This window comes from Urocitellus parryii, chromosome 11 (genome assembly GCF_045843805.1).
Source record: "Urocitellus parryii isolate mUroPar1 chromosome 11, mUroPar1.hap1, whole genome shotgun sequence".
In the NCBI taxonomy this organism is placed as follows: Eukaryota; Metazoa; Chordata; class Mammalia; order Rodentia; family Sciuridae; genus Urocitellus; species Urocitellus parryii.
The window spans coordinates 47,250,404-47,268,679 of NC_135541.1; the positions used below are offsets into that span (position 1 = coordinate 47,250,404).

At 40.5% G+C, this 18,276-nt stretch overlaps 1 protein-coding gene across 2 annotated transcripts in view; it reads right to left on the minus strand.

The window, feature by feature from the left end:
- The window catches only part of Jak1 (Janus kinase 1), a 126,723-nt gene extending 121,026 nt beyond the window's left edge, over positions 1-5,697 (minus strand). For both annotated transcript variants that reach the window (XM_026411010.2, XM_026411009.2), the window contains exon 1: positions 5,468-5,697. The gene's annotated coding sequence lies outside the window, so the exon portion shown is untranslated. The remainder of the gene's footprint in view (positions 1-5,467) is intronic.
- Positions 5,698-18,276: the final 12,579 nt, after the last annotated feature.

Sequence of the window (18,276 nt, forward strand, 5' to 3'; positions counted from 1 at the left end):
ATAGTTGATAAGTGGTGGGTAAATAAAGCATTTTCTGTTGTGGGGAGAAGGAAAGGGTAGCACATTGGTTCTACAAAGCTGGCCCTTTGTAGAACTTTCAGTGTTTCTTCTCATTCTTCCATCTGCTAATGACACGGCTGAGCTCCAAAACTTCTCATCTTCCCTATTCATTTATTCAACACAGGCCATGGTCCTGACCTCACACTGCTCACAGACTTGTGGAGAAAGTCAGTCTTCTCAATCCGGCACCACCCTGCAGTCCAGCTCGACCTCCTCCTGCTCTTTCCCAAGTGGTCCTTGCTCTAGTCACAGAGGTTGCTTCCAAGTTTGCCATATGTACCACATACATGCCCACCTTCATGCCTCTATTCATGTTGCATATCTGCATAGATTTTTTTCCCCACCTCTAAACAAGGAAACTCCTACTCCTCCTTCAAGAACCCATTCAAATGAAGCCTCTTCATAAAAGCATTTGAGAAAGGCTCCAAATAGAATTTAGCTCTTTTCAGAGGTCCTTGTGGTTCTAATTTTCACCTCTACTATAGCATTACCTACACCGTGTTATAGCTACAAAGAGCAAACTTACTTCCATCATAAACTGTGCCTAATCCATCTGCCAGACACTTCAGAGGTACCAAGAGACATCTGTGTATACAAAGAATAAATTAATCTGTAACTTAAAAAAAATTTGAGAGAGAATCTTTTTTGTAGATGGACACAACACAATGCCTTTATTTTTATGCGGTGCTGAAAATCGAACCCGGGTCGCGCCCGTGCTAGGTGAGCGCTCTACCACTGAGCCACAATCCCAGCGCCAACTTAAAATTTTATAAAGAGAACAACAACAAAGAGAAACTACTCCTTAGTTCTCAGACATCAGTGGAGTGCTCTGAAGGCTTCTAGGAAACAATCTACAATAACAACATAGGATTTACTCATCTGTATAACCTGCAACTTCAAAGCTCTGCACACGCTCTCTGAGGTCTTCCACTAGACATAGCTCTTTCAGGGCAGAAATTTTTACCTGTTTTGTTCTATTTATTCACTCTCTGACAGTTGTAGCAAGAGTTTGGTAAGCATTTACTGAATAAATAAATAAATGAATAAAATGCTGTGTGAATGTTACTGTTAAAAAAAAAAGTCAGTAATAGGTTAAAAATACCACAACAAATACTCACTATCTTCTAGCCAGAGTAAACTTATAAGAAATTTTCCTTTGCTTCTGAAAGTACATCTTGCCTTGGAACTGGGCAATTTACTCAGCACCAAGGAAGAATGTGTGCCCACAGCCAGCTGCAAAGAATCACAGATCATAAAACCTTAGAAGTGAAGGTATCACGGAAATGAGCTTAATGTTTTACGCCTTCTTATGGCCTCAAACTGCCAAAAATGCTAATGTACTTCAGAGGAAAGAATACTCAAAGGAATTAGTTTCCTGCCCCAGAAACCCAGTCATTTCAACATGGCAGATGCTTAAAACCCCATGTTACCAAAGCATTTTTTAAGACAGGAAGCAACAGTGGCATACCTAGCTGAGTACTGGGGACAGCAAGGAGAGAGGAAGCAACAAACCAAACATAAACATGCTTGGAGGTTAGCATGAAATATATAAAAACAATGAGCCAATTTCTCAAATGCCTCCTATAATTTACCTTTGCAACTTTTTTTTTAAGGCAATCAGGTCTATGTGGCCCAGGCAGGCCCTAAACTCCTGGGCTCAGGAGTTCCTCTTACCTCAGCCTCTCAATTAGCTGGGATTGTAGGCGCGCACCAACACCTGACTTGTACTGTAATTAATTATTAAAACAGAAAAAAGTAAAGACATAAAAACAAGTAGTACTGCCCTTGGTCACCAGGTGCTCTTCCTATTTCCATTATAACTCTTTTCCCAATTTTAACCACTCTTATAGGAAAAAAGGGTAAGGTGATTGTCCTTAAATGGAAAAGAGAGTAAAGCATGGATGATTTTTTTCCTCTACTTCCCACTTTCCAATATTTCTACAGTGTGTCTCCCACTCGTAGCAATGAGAAAATAAGCTTATTTAAAAAAAAAAATACAGAGCTAAGAAGTTTGTGTTCTAACAATAAGAAAAATAATAATTACACTAAATAAACTCTTTATCCCAAAAAGATGAATAATCAATATTAAACCATCTATCCTGCTTTTTCCTCAGCATACTGTCTCAACCTCTCAACTCCCAACATATCTAACAATTTATTCATTTTAAAAAAAAAAAAAACTGGGCTGAGGTTGTGGCTCAGTGGTAGAGCACTTGCCTGGCATGTGTGAGTCACTGAGTTCAATCCTAAGCATCATATAAAAATAATTAAATGAAATAAAGGTATTGTGTCCATCTACAACTAAAATAAAAAAATTTTAAAAAGGCTTTCTTAAAAAAATAAACTTTATAATAGCTACAACCTGTGTAGCTGTTCAGTTTTCACACACTATATGTACATTATTTACCTGATTTACCTCAACAATTCTGTGAGACAACTAAGGTGGATATTTTTATTTCCATTTTAAGATGAAGAAAATAAGTACCAGAAGTAAAAAGATTTGCCATGATAGGAGTTCAGATCTTCTGGATTCTCACCTAGTACCTCAGGCACTATGGACATTTTAAGCCAGATAATACTTTGTTGTCAGAGGCTGTCCTGTGCCTTGTAGGATATTTAGCAGAATCCCTGGCCTCTACCCCCTAGAAGCCAATATTACCACCCCTCTTCCCAAATTGTAACTACCAAAACCTCTCCAGAAGTTGCAAGTACTTCTTCCAGTGCAAAATCATACCAAAGTGAGAATCAATGGTCTAAAAGAATCTGCAGGGTTCCTTCAGACACCTCAATTCTATAACAAAGAGACAACTCGACTGAGCCACACACATAACAGAAACAGAAGATTCATTTTCTTAACTAATTCCCTAGTTGAAAAAATTTTCTTAAATGTGCAAACAAGCAAGATAAAGTTCTTTGCACAAATATGTACATTTCCAACAATAAACCTTCTAATGGCATATTATTACCTAATTAGAACATAATGACTATCCAGAATGATATGTGTATTTAAAAGGAAAAAACATTTACCATAGGAACCTAAAAATTAGAAAAAAATACTTTATTAATGCAGTTATTTTTACTTAGTGTTCTCTCTATAAAAATGGTAAACCTACACAAGTTGCTTCTTTTGGCTTCCTGTCCAAATATATGTTACTTTAAGGCATTCAGAAGAAACTGATAATTCAGAACATAATTTATCATTATACTTATAATTTAAATTATTATAATTTTCAGTCTGCTACTAAAATTACCAATGCTTGGAAACTTAGAATCTAAACTGGAAGACCTCACAAGCCTATTTAGAAGCCCTCAGACTGTTTCTTCAAGAAAATCAATCCAAGTCTACTCCTACAAAAGCAGCCCTATCCCCAAAATTCCTTATCTTCACTAGATTTTTTTAGCAAATGCATACATTCAAAAGATTTTATATTTTAACATCTTAAATCTGTAAAGGATGGATACCAAGTAATCAGAGGTAATTACAAGTATAGCATTAGGCAAATTGATATTAAAACTGCCTAAATTACACACAAAAAAAAAAACCTGAAATATAGGTATGTTTTGAAAAATAAACTATTTTGCCAATGCCTAATTTATTTACTCTCATCATTTCCCAATGGTAGTAATTAATGAGTATACTATGGAACAGAAAAAAGTTTAAACTAGCAGTATTCTATGTGGATTGTTAACACCAAAATCCTGGTTAAAAAAAAAAAAAAAAAAAGCTACGTAGTTATCTAGAGAGTCTGAGATAAGGTACAATGAAAATGCTTAGTTAACACAATATATAGAATTAAGAAAAGGTAATGACTATTTCTATTCATAATGTCCACAATCATTCAGTGACATGTTCTTGCGTCTTTATGTGATCTGGATCTGTATGCGGAAGACATTTTCTACTTATTACAAAGCATACTGCACCAGAAGTGTCCAGAACCCTGGTGGTCTCCATTAGTCTTCACCACAGAGTACAAAAGAACACATTGATCCTTCAATGAAAATGATTCCCAGGTCTTGGAAAACATTAGAGTCACCAAAAGCAAAAGTGAACAGACAACACAAAATGGGGCTTTGGAAACTGAGGAACAAAAATTTAATCAATACAAAATGCTCTTAATTTCCCAAAGTGGCTATGTCCACACATAACTCAAACCTTTTTTTTTTTTGGGGGGGGGGGGAATAACAAAAGACTACATGCTCACACCTAATAGTCTCTGCATTATACCATCATTTAACAGCCCAGGGCCTTCCTCCCTGACAGAAGTAATGACAATTTTATAGCACTGTAAATACCTGTCACTGAGAGAAAAACTCTATGAAATGGATTAATAGCACGTATAGTAGTGTATCCAACCAGGAGCAAGACAGCTCACAGCCAGGTATCAAGGGCAGGGAGGGCAGGATACCCTTCCCCAGTAACACACAGGAAATCAGAGAATTTGTCCTCAGATGGGCACACAAACATCTGGCAGTAGTCACCTTTCATCTAGTCTCTCTAGAGAATTCGTTCGTAAACACATATGCAAGGAGCCCACATTTCAGGAACCTCAGGGAGTGACTTTAGAAAGGTGTTTACTAGTCCCGCTGAAGCAACGTCCCCCCTCAGATGCGCCAACCAGGCAGCCGCGCGCGGATGGGGTCCGAGGAGTTCGGAGACCAGTCCCAGATTCGGTTAATCAAGTCCCTTTACAGCAGAATTCGCAAATCCCTACATGGTTCTTTCTCACTGCTGCCCTTCCCTGGTCCTCCCTTCCAGGCTCATCATGTCGCCCTTCTCGCTGCCTACCTGGCGCCAGGTACCTTAACAGAACCTAGAAGGGGAGGGGCGTTTCCTGAGATCCCTACCAGACCCCTACCAGACTCCAAAACCCAACACTGAAAAAAGACACTTAGCCTCCGTCCTGTGGCCAGGAAAAAAAAAAAAAAAAATCTCTCACCCCCACCCCCCCCACCCCAGCAAGTGGGCCAGGGAGCTGGCGGTCAAGTTCTCCGCGCGGCGACCGAGGGACGTCAAGACCTCAAGCCCGCGCCCGAAGCTCGGGGTGGTATAAACAGGATGTCTGACAGCGCGTTCCGGGCTTGTTTATGAAAACTTGCGGTGCGCTCGGGGGGAGGGGGTGGCGAGACTCAACCTTTCCCCTCCTGGCCCCGGGCCCCTGCCTCGCGACCTCCCCGCTGCCGCCGGCCCCGCTCGGATGGAAATCCCCCGCCGTCCCCGCTGGCACCCGCACGCCCCACCGGCCCGACCCCGGGGTCCCGCGCGGCGCTCGCGGAGTCGCCTGCGGTTCGCGGCGCTCGGAGACACATCAAGAGCCGCGGCCGCGCCTCCGGCCAGCGTAAAACTCCGCGCCCCTCGCCAGTCGCCGAGACTGCGGCAGGCTTCTCACCACCTCTCGGTGACACTCACCACTTCCGTGTGCGCCTGGGCCGGACGGCTCCGGGTCGCTTCGCCGGTCGGGGTCGGGCGGCCGGCTCGCTAGGCAGCCAGCCGCTCGGCCCGGCGCGGTGCGCCCAGGGCTGAGGAGGGGGCACCGGGAGAAAAACTAAGACTGGGGCGCAGGCCAGCTCAGTCTACGGCTGGCGGTAACTCGGGGGCCTCCAAGGCCTGCGCTCCGCGACGCTCCCGCCTCCCGCCCCTCCCCGCAGCCGGCCACGCCTCCCACCCCGCGGCGGCGCGCCCCGCCTCCTCTCGACGTCAGGAGCTGCAGCCCCGGAAAGGGGGCGGGAGCCTAGGTGGAGGCTAGAGACCCTGAACTTGGCCTGCCCGCCCCGCCCCCATCCGGCCTCCCGCAAGCCCCGCCCCCGCCCCATCCGTGACTGGGAGATTTTACCATTTCTTCTAAAAACACCAATCTAGGGACTGGAGGTCAGCCTGCTTAGGAAGTAAAATTGTCCATAGAGTGACACTCCCACCACCACCGAGTTTGGAGGCCTTCCATCATGTCTTTGTACACTTTGATGCATTTATCACAGCCTTCCGTGTATACCTCTGCCCCTTATCCCAACTGAAAGGAAAGTGACCATAACACTCAGAGCGACAGAGAGATCTTTATTGCAGCAGTGCAACAGAGGAGAAACGAGAGAAAGAGAAGGGGGTGGGGTGGGGGGAGAGCTGTGGCAGGGAAAGGTTTTTATAGCCCTTGTGCTGTGCTGCCTAAATCTAACAGGGTCTCTGTGTTTGCAAGCTGCCTTGTTGGCACAAGGGGGGTTGAGTGTTCAGCCTTGGGGAGGGCGGGGACTTGGAGTTGGCTTGAAACAAACAGGTGATAAAGAACCAGACAGAGGGTTTGAGTGGCCAGATCACCCTGTAGCTAACTTTGTTTGGCATGCCCTGCAGATAACTTATTCAGCCTGTCCGCACCTAACACCAATCTTACAAAAACTAAGCTCAAAGGGCACCTGACTACTAACAAGAACTTACTTAACCAGAAAACAAATCTCGAAGATTTGATGAGTTACTTAAGATCTTCTATTTAAAGAACTATTTGAAGGAGGAAAACTAACTTATGTATATAAGAACTAATATTTGTTGATAGCTAATATGTGTCTAGCACTTTTCATTTGTTTCTAACATCCCTCAAAGTAAGTGTTAACCATATTTTAACCATGCAGAGATAAAATAAGGCTAAAGTCCCTTCATCAGAGTCATACTATAGCCAAAATTCATGCCCTATTGACCATCGATTGCAAAATTCTGACAATATAGATAGCTCTCCAATTAGTCCACTTCTTTGTATTCCCACACGTGGTCTTGAACCACAAAAACATCTTACATTGTCCCTTGCATTCACTACAGCCCCACAATTCTCCATGGTAAGTTTTTAAAAATTCGAATCTGTTCCAATCATTCCTGTCATTTTAGTGACTTCCCCATGAAAATCCTTAGATGAAAATTCTCCTAGGCCATGGATCTTCAGAATTCTGCATTTTTTTAATATTTATTTTTTAGGTGTAGATGGACACAACACAATGCCTTTATTTTTATGTGGTGGTGAGGATCGAACCTGGGTCCCGCCCGTGCTAGGCGAGCACTCTGCAACTGAGCCACAATCCCAGCCCCAGAATTCTGCATCTTTAAGTCCCTGCAGACTAAGACTGTCCACCTGTCCTAATTCCACTAACCATGTTGGACTGCTCCTAATGTCTTGGGGGAGGGGAAGGAATGGCAACTTAGACTGAGCAAGACATGTTGGATGTGGGTGAAAAGAGCATCAGAATCCAGATTACTAGATTTCGGGTTTGTCCTCCATCATTAACCACCTGTTTCCATAAAGCATTTCAGTTTGCTCATAAAAGTTGAACAGCAGACTAAATGATCTCCCAATTACCATCTGGAAGGAAAAAGAAAAGCTATCAGAGAAGACAGGAGAACCAAGCAGGGAGGAACTGGGCCCACGTACCTGCATTGTGATTGTGAGTGTTGGTGTGCCTGTCTTATCTCGCCTGTGAACACCTCAGAGCTGTTTGCATCATTGTTTAATTGGGACAATACCTTCCTTATAAGGGTTTTACTGAAGGTTAATTAAGATAATGGAGACCTGGCACATGGCTCAGTAAATTATAGTGATTCTTTTTAATCTGATCCTTAAAGAATAGGTGGGAAGAACATGAAGGTAGACAGAGACATGAAAGAACAGCATTTCAGGTGAGGAGAGGATAAAGCAAAAGGAAAATAGGATTGCAGCAGTGAACCTATTGTGCTCAAAAGCAAATCTGCCTGCTCATTAAATGGAGTCAGGGCAGAGGGCCTTGACTGATTTAGATCCGTTCTCTGTGTCAAACATTGCTGAAAATTCAAAGAAAAAGACTTCCTGCTCTCTGAATGCTCATCGTGAAGTGGAACTGACAGGCAATAATTAGTGTGATTCATGTACCCCTAAAGGTGATCACAGAGAAGAATCATCCAGCCCAATCTGGAAAAGTCAGAAGAGTCTTCAAGTAGCAGACAAGTGGCAGGAGCCAGGGAAAACATAGCATATTCAGGTAAGGAATACTACATCCTTTGTAACTGAGACTAGAAAAGATGAGCTTCATGCAAAAACTTTCACCAAAAAAGAAATAGTTTGGAACTGGGGTTGTGGGTCAGTGGTTGAGCACTTGCCTAGACCTTGTGAGGAACTGGGTTCGATCCCCAGCACCACATTAAAAAAAAAAAAAAACTAAATAAATAAAGAAATAGTCTGTACTTGAAGGATTTAATTAAGTTTTATTTTAGAAGAATCACTCTAAGCAGAGGTTCTCATTCTCAGCACTATTAAAATTTGTGGCTGGAAACTTTTGTTGGGGAACCAGGCTGTCTTCTGCTTTGCAGGATGTCTAACAGCATCTCCAGCTTCTACGTGCTAGTTACCAGTACAACTCCTTGCTCTCCTTCCATCCCCAAACTCCTTATTCTCTCCCTGCTCCAGTTGTGACTACCAAAAGTATCTTCAGATGTCCCCTGGGGGCCAAAACACCACCCCTCTCCCATTGAGAACCACTAATTTAGGGATAATGTGAAAGATAGATTGAAGGACAAAGAGATTAATTACATAGCATTATAGAACTATAAACTGCATGTAATGAGAGCCTTTCTAAGGCAGTGGCCTGGGGAAGGATATGCGGAAGATACAAAAAGCCTGGGGAGATGAAACAGACAGTGCTGAGAAGTGGTGAAGCAAACAGAGGACTCTCACATGACTCTCAATTTTTGAATTGGTTGACAAGTTGACCTATAATGCCACAGATAAATTGATGAGGAATCCAGTGGTTCTGAACAGAAAAGTTTTTTTAAGTCAATTTGTGGATAATATATATGATACCAGAGAGAGAAAAATAACATAAAACAGAGGAATACAAATATTCCCACCTAATTTGTAATGCATACAAATTACAAATTTGTTAGACATACATCTAAATTGAGCTAAACCAAATGTAAGAAAGTAGAAGACTCTTTATCAGGAAATTATCTAAAATTATAATAATAACCATCTAACCAACCATCATACACAATTTCACACATGGTCTTCATGAAAAGAAGAATACACAATATTGTATTGTGGATGTAGCTCAGTGGTTGAGCGCTTGTCTAATAACATGTGCAAAGTCCCATTCAATCCCCAACACTATAAAAAGACACTATAAAAAAAAAAAAAGCCTCTGCCAAAGCTATTGCCTAAACAATGGGAAAATATAAACAAAGAGGTTTGCCTTTAAAAGATTGTACTAAAGAATACTCAATTGAAATCCCATTGTATAACTCATGAAATTTAATTACAAAAAGAAACAAAAGAGAAAACCACTCATAATCTTGCAACCCTAATATAAACATGGCCATTGTAATATATTTTCTTCCATTTTTTTTTACTAAGTATATTTTAATGTAAATATAATCATGATACATATGTAATTTTGTAAATCATTCCTTAAAGTTAATTTTAATTTATAAGCATATTTCCATGTTTCCACATCTTCATAGCTAATGCACTTCTTCATATGAGTAATTTTTAGATAATAAATATAAAATTAAATGTTTAATATTTAAATAATTATTTTCAGAATGATTCACAGAAAAGAGACTATTGAGTCAAATGGTGTGCATATTTTTTGAACCTTAATTCTTAGATTCATATTGGCAAGTCACTTTCCATGCAATTTCCGCAAATTCACATTGCCCAGAAAAATGTACACAATGTCAGGTTGTATAACCGTGGACATTATAATTTTGAAATGGTTTGTAAGTTGAATATGTGTACAATGACCTTGTTGAGCCAGATACAATACTACAAGTGCTCTACCACTGAGGAGAACTTTGGTAACCCTGTCATGAATTTGTATGAAGATATGTCTTCAAATTACTGATTGAGAAAACCTGGATCCAAGCTTGTTTGTTTTGTTTTATTTTTTATTGTTGTTGAAATCATGCTACCTAGCCCATTTAAATAAATAAATGATTACAAAGATTATGTTAAACTGTATATAAAAACTCACTTCTCCTACGATATTATGGTGCATGGATCTGCTGTAATTAGCTAGCAACTAGCTGGAGAATATGCATTAATTAGTTCATGGCCATCTAGAATCGATGGAGTAAGATGGATTAGCCATGCAGGATATTTATTTGGGGAAACACCTGTCAAAGATTAACAAGGAGAGGATAGGAGAAAGTGAGTAAGACCTCCAGACCATACTTCAGCTCTGACATCTGGAGGAAAGAGAAAGGAAGGAAAGAGAAGGGTAGAAAGAGTCTAAGACTGCAGCACAGTTCGGAGAGAGCTTTAGGCCAATCAGGAGTCCTTGAAACAAACTGACCAATGCTTGCAGAAATTGGTCAGCTTTATAGTATGCATTTCATGATCAATCAATGGTATGGGAAGGCCTGTTCCATGCAAACATGCACTGAAGCGACTTATAAAGTCATTACCCTGTCATGCTCCGGGCAGTAGGAGATCTTAGCCACATGGCAGCCACATTCCCCACACTGCTTCTACCTAGGTGCCAGATTTGCTTCTACCTAGGTACAAGGATCAGCCCCTCTGCAGGTCCCCAGACCTCTCTTCCTTCAGGAAAATTAGAAGTGAAGGTCAATATGACAAAACTATGTCCAGGTCATTGCCATTGATCTCAGGTTCACAGCTTCTTCTTATCCTTTCCCTCTTCCTCTCTCCACCCTAAATTCCCCTCATCCTTGTGGCTAACTAGTGATGTTACTCAAATCTCTTTTCCCCCATAGACCTAAGCCCTCTTTGCAGTCACACCCTTCTCTGGCCAGGAGTGCTGTGCACATCCAGTCATATACCAATGGGTCAAGGGAGTATCAGGAAAGGCCCAGGTAGATTACCTAGATTCCACACATAATTTCTTCCCTAGCTGTGTCCTCTTTCTTCCACTAATGAAGATGGATGTCCCTGTGCAATGGTGGGTGACCTTTTTCCCTTGCTGATTCCTGGGGACAAGAAATCCAAAGTGCCTTAGTGGCAGCTGTAACTTGTAGTTCAATGGGACATTTGTAATATTCCCTGGCATGATCACATGTAGTTTGGGAACCAGACCTTTATCCCTTGATAAACCCAGTATCGGGGACAGTGATAAAGTTCATTTATCTCCTTATTCCTGGATCCATTTGTTCTTGTAGTGGACAGAATGCTATACATAAATCTCTGATTTGATGTATATCCTGCAAGATGAATGCATTGCCTCCAATCTGTCACTTCATGTGTGTCTTTCAAAGGCTATTCCAGCACACTATGGAGTTGGCTGCTCTGGATGATGTTATATGATCAAAAGTCTATTCCTTTTTAGATATTTTTTCCTTTTTGCGTGTGCTGGGGATTGAACTCATGTATCTAGGCAAGCACTCTTTTACCACTGAGCCACAGCTCAGTCTATCCTCTTTAAATTTTATGTAGCACCTTTGTTGGCTGTACATTTGCTCTTTGGAACACCATACTCCATTAACCTCCTCAACATTTCCTGCAGATCAAGACCCTCTGATCTTATTGGTGATTTTGGTAATTGTGGACTCCACTTTCTGGCAGTTAGCCATTTCCAATCACTTTCTATTCCTTGGAAGGAACCCATTCATGCCCATAGCTATTATAGAGCTCAGCTCTGAGATCACTGTCCTGCTTTGAGTCATGGCCTACAGAGGAGACCACCACTATACTTCTTAGTGGTGCCAGTGCCTTGCCAGTGATTCTTAATGGTCTTGGTGAGTACTGTGCCCTTGGGTCTCCCCTGGAATTATCTGGCAAGACTTCTGGTTAATAATAGTTGTAGATGGTGAGCATGCCTTTATTTGTTTAGTGTTTTTTGCAGTGCTAAGAATTGAACCCAGTGCCTCACAATGCTAGACAAGCACTCTGCCACAGAGCTATAGCCCCAGGCCAAGTCTTCGGGTCTTGTACAATATTCCATTCTAGCATGCCCCTTTCCTCAACTTCTAAATCCTTTCTTTACCTACTGCCAGGATAACTCTGATTACTCCACTTTACCCAGGTTTGGCCATCATTTTTTCCAGGCTTCTAGGAGCCACATTAAGTTTGCCTCATCCTCCAGAGTCTTTGTATCTTGAAAATAGAAGGCATACAAGTAGAGCAGAGGAGAGGAACTGAGGAAAAGGAGGAGGGGAGGAAAATGGGAGACACGGAAATGAAATTGACCAAATTATGCTTTGTGCATGTACAAATTTGTAACAATGAATCCCACTACTATAAATAATTATAATGCACAGATTTAAAAAATGACCCTAGGTCTGAGCTTCAGGAATAGTTGCACTTCTCTTGGGCAAGGTTATTTACCATTTTTATAACTGATTGTATTTCTGTCTTTGGTCTTATTGTTGAGAACCTCAGAATCAAATTTTAGTCATCCTTTTAGTATGTACATAGGAAATTACAACACAAACTTTATTTACTGTCTTTACAACAGATTTCTTTTATTCTCTTAAACTCATTTTCACTTCACATGGAGTCTCTCATTTGCATTTATTCAACACACTATCTTCCCAGCACTGTGCTAAGTACTATACATATGTATTATCTCATTTAATCCTAGCTTATCTATTGTGGGGTCTTGAACAAAATTTGAAATTTCTAACAGCTTTGATTTTGTCATCTGTAAGTGAGGCAAATCATAAAGCCCATTTTCCAGAGTTATCATGAGAATTAATAATACCTGTTAATATCATCAAGTTATTAAAATGCATTCAGATTTATTTTGCCAACAAGAATAAATTAAAATATTCAATTTAATTATTTTACAATATTTCAGAGTAGTAATGTCTGGAAAGATAAACATCAGTTGATTCTAAAAACACTCAATGTACAAAGTATTACTAATCTTTTTTATTATGGCTTTAATCCATTTGAAGGCTTTTGTGGTTCCTGTAATTAACAGCAACATAATAGAATCAATAAAACTAAGATATAATGAATATCCAAACAGAAGAGCTCATTTATGTTTTTTTTTAAATAGTAAATGAGATGGCAGCCCCCTTTTAGGGTGGTAAGCCTAAGGATGCTTTACTTCAAAATCTGTTCAGTTTTATAGGAATGTCAGAATGATTTGGACTGACTTACTAGCTAATAATGAGGCTTATTCTACTCCTGGGACTTAGCATACTGCATTAATAATTGAAACACTTTTTGTGCTCTGCTGACAACCAAAATTGGTGTCTTGGAAAGACCACTGGATCAGAAAGTGGGAGCCCTGCATTCTGGTGAGCTCTTTAATAAACAAGAAAATTAGGGAAATCTTTTTAAGCCCTTTGAGCTCAGATTTCTCCTTGGGTTGGATCACATTTTTTTAGGATGCCAGTCAGCATCATAATTATGTGCATTTTTACTTTTTAATCTCACAGTATCTGTTTAAAATTTTGGCCAAGAAATCATGTACACATTTGATAGAGATGTGTAACTGAAGAGGAAAGCCTAAATTTCATGCCCCCAAACAATAGGAAAATAAAATAGCTGATAAGGATCACATGTGACTTCTTTGCAAGTTCCAATTTCCTGTTATTCCCCTAGGAACACAATATCTAGAAATCATATATTCCCAAAGGTCAATGGCACCAATAATTCAACTCAAGTCATCAAATCTTCATTCAGTACTAGTACATGCAAGCACTGTGCTAATTTCTGACAATGTGATGCCAGATATATATGAGCAGTAACAATCAACTGGACAACTACATGTACAAGCTACTAAAATAGGCCCTTAGTAGAGGTGGTCACTTTTCTTGTCCTTGGGGACTATGTGTATAAAAGGGAAATATCCATTTGAAAAATAAATGATCAGGGTCAAATGGCTGGTACAGACTAAAATAATATCATAAGATTTCAAAGATAGAAAACATCACTGGAAATCCAAGAAGACAAGTCTTGGATTTGTCATTGTAAAGGAAATGAGATGTGAGCTGTACCTTGAGGAATACTGAAAAATACAAGAGAAAGTATTAAACCTGTTTAATCAGGCTCTTATATCCTTTCCAGAATTGTTAAGATTAGATTGATTATTTAATTATAAATACATATATGTTGTCGTCACTCAATTTTAATTGCCATATTAGCAGAAACCAGGTACAGTCTGGCCTTGGAATCCTCAGGGGATTACTCCGAACCCCCTCCTCTGTGGATATGAAAATTACAGGATGCTCAAGTCTCTTAATATAATGCCATAGTATTTGCTTATAACCTTATGCAAATTCTCCAGCATAATTTAAATCATATCTAGATTATAATACCTAGTACAATGCAGATGCTATGTCAATAGTCACTATTGTTTAGAGAATAATTGCAAGAAAAATGTCTGTATATGTTCAGTAGAAATTCAATTTTTTAATGTTTTTCATTCATGATTAGTTGAATCTGTAGATATAGAACTTGCAGATATGAAGGACTGCTTATGTTTGTTTATATTTGATTCTGAACAACATACTTATAGAGTGCCTACTATATGTTAGGCATTGTACTAGGTAAGCTTTTTTTCTTTTCTAAAGAAGAATGGAACTAGTGATACAACTCAGAAGTCAGCTGAGGCCCTTTTGCCCCTCAAAGATCTTCCAGGTAAACATGGTTTGAATCCTCAGTTCAATCCCTGGCCTGTAGAAGTACATAAAGCCCTTTCAAGAGCTAGATTATCTCCCAGGGGACATTCCCACCTCCTCACATCTACTCTGTTTTGCACAATATTGATATGAAATGAAATGAAATTTAGTGCCTTCCTGATTTTCCCATCAGAAAGACACAAAGCTGCCTGGGTTTGGCAGCAATCTCTGAAGCCATAGCGAGGTCACTTTTGGGAAGACTTACCATTCTGCTACCTTGCTAGCTGCTCTCTCCCACTTTGGGGAAGACTTACCACTCTGTTACCTTGCTAGCTGCTCTCTCCCTTTTCCCTCTGCCTTTCTTCCTTCCCTCACGCTCGCTATTGCAGATTGCCCCCAATTCTGAATTCCCGTTATATGCATAGTCAATGCCCCTCCTCTAGCAGCCAGCCTGTTCCACCTCAAGCACTTTCTAATCCATTCGATTACACTTAATTTTCCAACCAATTTTTCCAAACCTAGATGCTTCTATCCTCAAGAGGAATTCTGGCGCCAGCTATTAAGAGGTTGTGATGTTTTCTCCACCTTGTTACAGAGATAAGTGCACTAGTGACTCTGAGAGAAACCCAGAGGGCTATGGAGGGACAGGAGGAGGAGAAAGTGCATGAAGTGGGTCATGAAGGTTTCTTGGCCCCTTTTAAGTGGTCTCTATCTTCCGAAGTCACACATCATTTATGGTCTGAATTACTTCTTGGAAACGTGTCCTTTATTGCCTTCTATTGCTATTTCTCTTCCACCTGTCTCTGTGTTTTATCTCCTGTCCAGTTTTACAGCAGGTTTTTCTGATTTTCCACCAGAACTCTAATGGCACCTCATCCAGTGTCATGGTAATGGACTTCACTGATTGGTCTGTTATGTTTCAACCTGCAGAAGCTGTAGCATTTACCTAGTTTCACAGAACCTTCTCTAAATTTCCCTAAAACTGGCACATGGCAAGAGTTTATTGTAATTATAATAAATTAAAATGCCTCTAACAATATATTGTCTTTAACCAATTTGCATGAAACAGCTAGAGATGACCACTCGTGCCCTACTAGAGAACAGCTGGAAAGAAGGAACATGGATTTAAGTACCCCTAGGTACCTGCCATCTGCTTCAATTCTCACAATCTCCTTTTGGGGGTGAGATCAAGTGATCTGACAAAGGTCACAACGCTACAGGAGGAACTGGAACTTTTTTTTCATCCTCGTGACTTTTTTTAACCGTATGGACTCTCTTTCCCCCCACATTTTTCATTAGTACATTACAATTGTACATAATGATGGGATTTGTTGTTACATGCACAGAATATAATAATATAATTGGTGAATATCACTCCCCAGCAGGAACTGGCATTTTAACACAGGAATACTGAGCTTCAAAATTCCTGTTCTTTTTGCTATATTGCACCTCTAGAATAATAATGCCCATTCAAAGATATTCAAATTCTCATCGTTAATAAGAAAGTCCATTGTTAACTAGGACACAAACTAAACGAATCCCCTTAATAGAATCCTGGAGAAACAGAAAGCCATTTGACTGCGTGAACTTGTAAGAGAGGTTTCACAAAAAAAAAAAAAAAAAAAACTTTTACAGAACTGATGTCAACTCTAAATAACATATATTATATAATACCTGGCAAGAAGTTTTTCAATTGGTTGAAAAGAAAGATCAGCTGTGTTCTTTGGAGACTTCAAGTGTTCAGTGGAAATCCTCTTTCCTTTTACAAAGTGTAAAATGGAAGCTGACACTCAGGTCCCACATTCAGATTAGTTGGGCAGGTGTTTCTTAATTGGGTTAGTATATTTCATTATTTGGGAGTGGCATTAGCTGATTTACACAAGAGCAGATTAACCATTAACCCAACATCACCAAGCAGCAACCACAGACCTGGGTGGGGGGATAAATTGGCACCACATCAACAAACTTCAGAGTCTTTCTTCACAATAACTGCTATTATCTCTCCAAGGACACTTGCAGATTGTTGTATTTGGCCCTGATAGGAGAAAGCGATTTTAAGACATGAGCATTATATGAGGAAATTTGGGGGGGAGGCAATTTGGGGTGGTAGAATCATTTCTCTTGGTCCCTCAACTATACTAAATCTTGCTGGCTTGTTTCTTTTCTTTTCTTTTTTTCCCCCGTTTTGGTGCTAAAGATTTAACCCAGGAGTGCCTAACCACTGAGCCACATCCCCAGCCCTTTTTGTTTTTTATTTTGAGGCAGGGTCTCATTAAGTTGCACAAGACCTCACTAAATTGCTTAGGCTGCCCTTGAACTTACAATCTTTCTGTCTCATGTCTCAGCCTCTCAAGCCACTGGGATTACAAGTGTGTGCCAGTATGCTTGGCTGCTGGCCCTTCCTTCCTTCCTTCCTTCCTTCCTTCCTTCCTTCCTTCCTTTCTTTCTTTCTTTCTTTCTTTCTTTCTTTCTTTCTTCCAGGGATTGAACCCAGGCGTGCTTAGCCACTGAGCCACATGTCCAGTCCTTACTGTATTTTATTTAGAGACAGAGTCTCACAGAGTTGCCTAGAGCCTCAATAAGTTGCTGAGGCCGTCTGAACTTGCCATCCTCCTGCCTCAGCCCCCCAAGCCACTGGGATTAGAGATGTGCACCGCCAAGCCAGGCCTGCTGGCTTGTTTCTAAGACCACAGGCTTGGCAGTGAATTGGAGATGGGTTTTAACTCTTTACCTATTCCTAGGTTGTGTGACTTTGAGTAACTTACCACTTCAAAACTTGATTTTCTTATTGAGGGTGACATTATTTTCTAAGGTTTTGTGAAGATCACTTTAAAAATCGAATGTAAAGCACTTAGTACCGTATCTGTCACATTGTGAACTCTAAAAAAAGGTGCCTATTAGTTTTATTATTACTAGAGACCAGGACTTGAAGTTCTAAATGCAAGGAAATAAAAGAGCACAAAATACACTGCAATTTTGCACCAAGCCTCTACCTTCCCCTATATTAACTGCATGCACTCTACAAAAACTTCCATAGAACCCTGAGATAGTCAAAATTTGTCATTAGTTTCCAAGAGTATTTTGCATGGACTTTAGTACTTTCCCCTTTCACACTGTAATCTATTTTGTTTGCATATCTATGTCCACTCTACCCTATTCCATCCTGGGCTGTAAGTTTATAGATAGAAAGAACCGTGTAGTCATCTTTGTGTTTGCAGTCATAGGCACTCTGTAAGTCTTGGGTGGATGCACAGAATGGAAGGGGAATGAACATGGGGCAACATCATGACTTGGTAAAAGGATTAGGTCTGGGTACCCATTTAATAGATAAGACAGTCTTTGTTTCACAGACTTGCCTAAGTTGGGGTTGAAACAGAAGTATGGAGGACTTGACATCTGCAGAATTGTTCACCTGGTGAGAGTGGTTGAGAAATCTATGTATGCCTTCAAGGGGAAAGAGTGGCTAGCTTACCTGCTGCATGACCATTATCAGGCAGAATGCCTTGGCAACCAGGGAGCAAAGGCAGGGTAAAGCCTTTAAGCTTTCCTGTGTGGACAAGGTTAATAGGTTAATCAACGAGGAACAAGTCCTCCCAGGCCTGGTCAGCTGCCAGCAGGGTGGCAGACTTGTGAGCAATGACTGTCCTCCCTGTGCTTGTGTTCACTGTAAACAGTGATGCAAGATCTAGAGA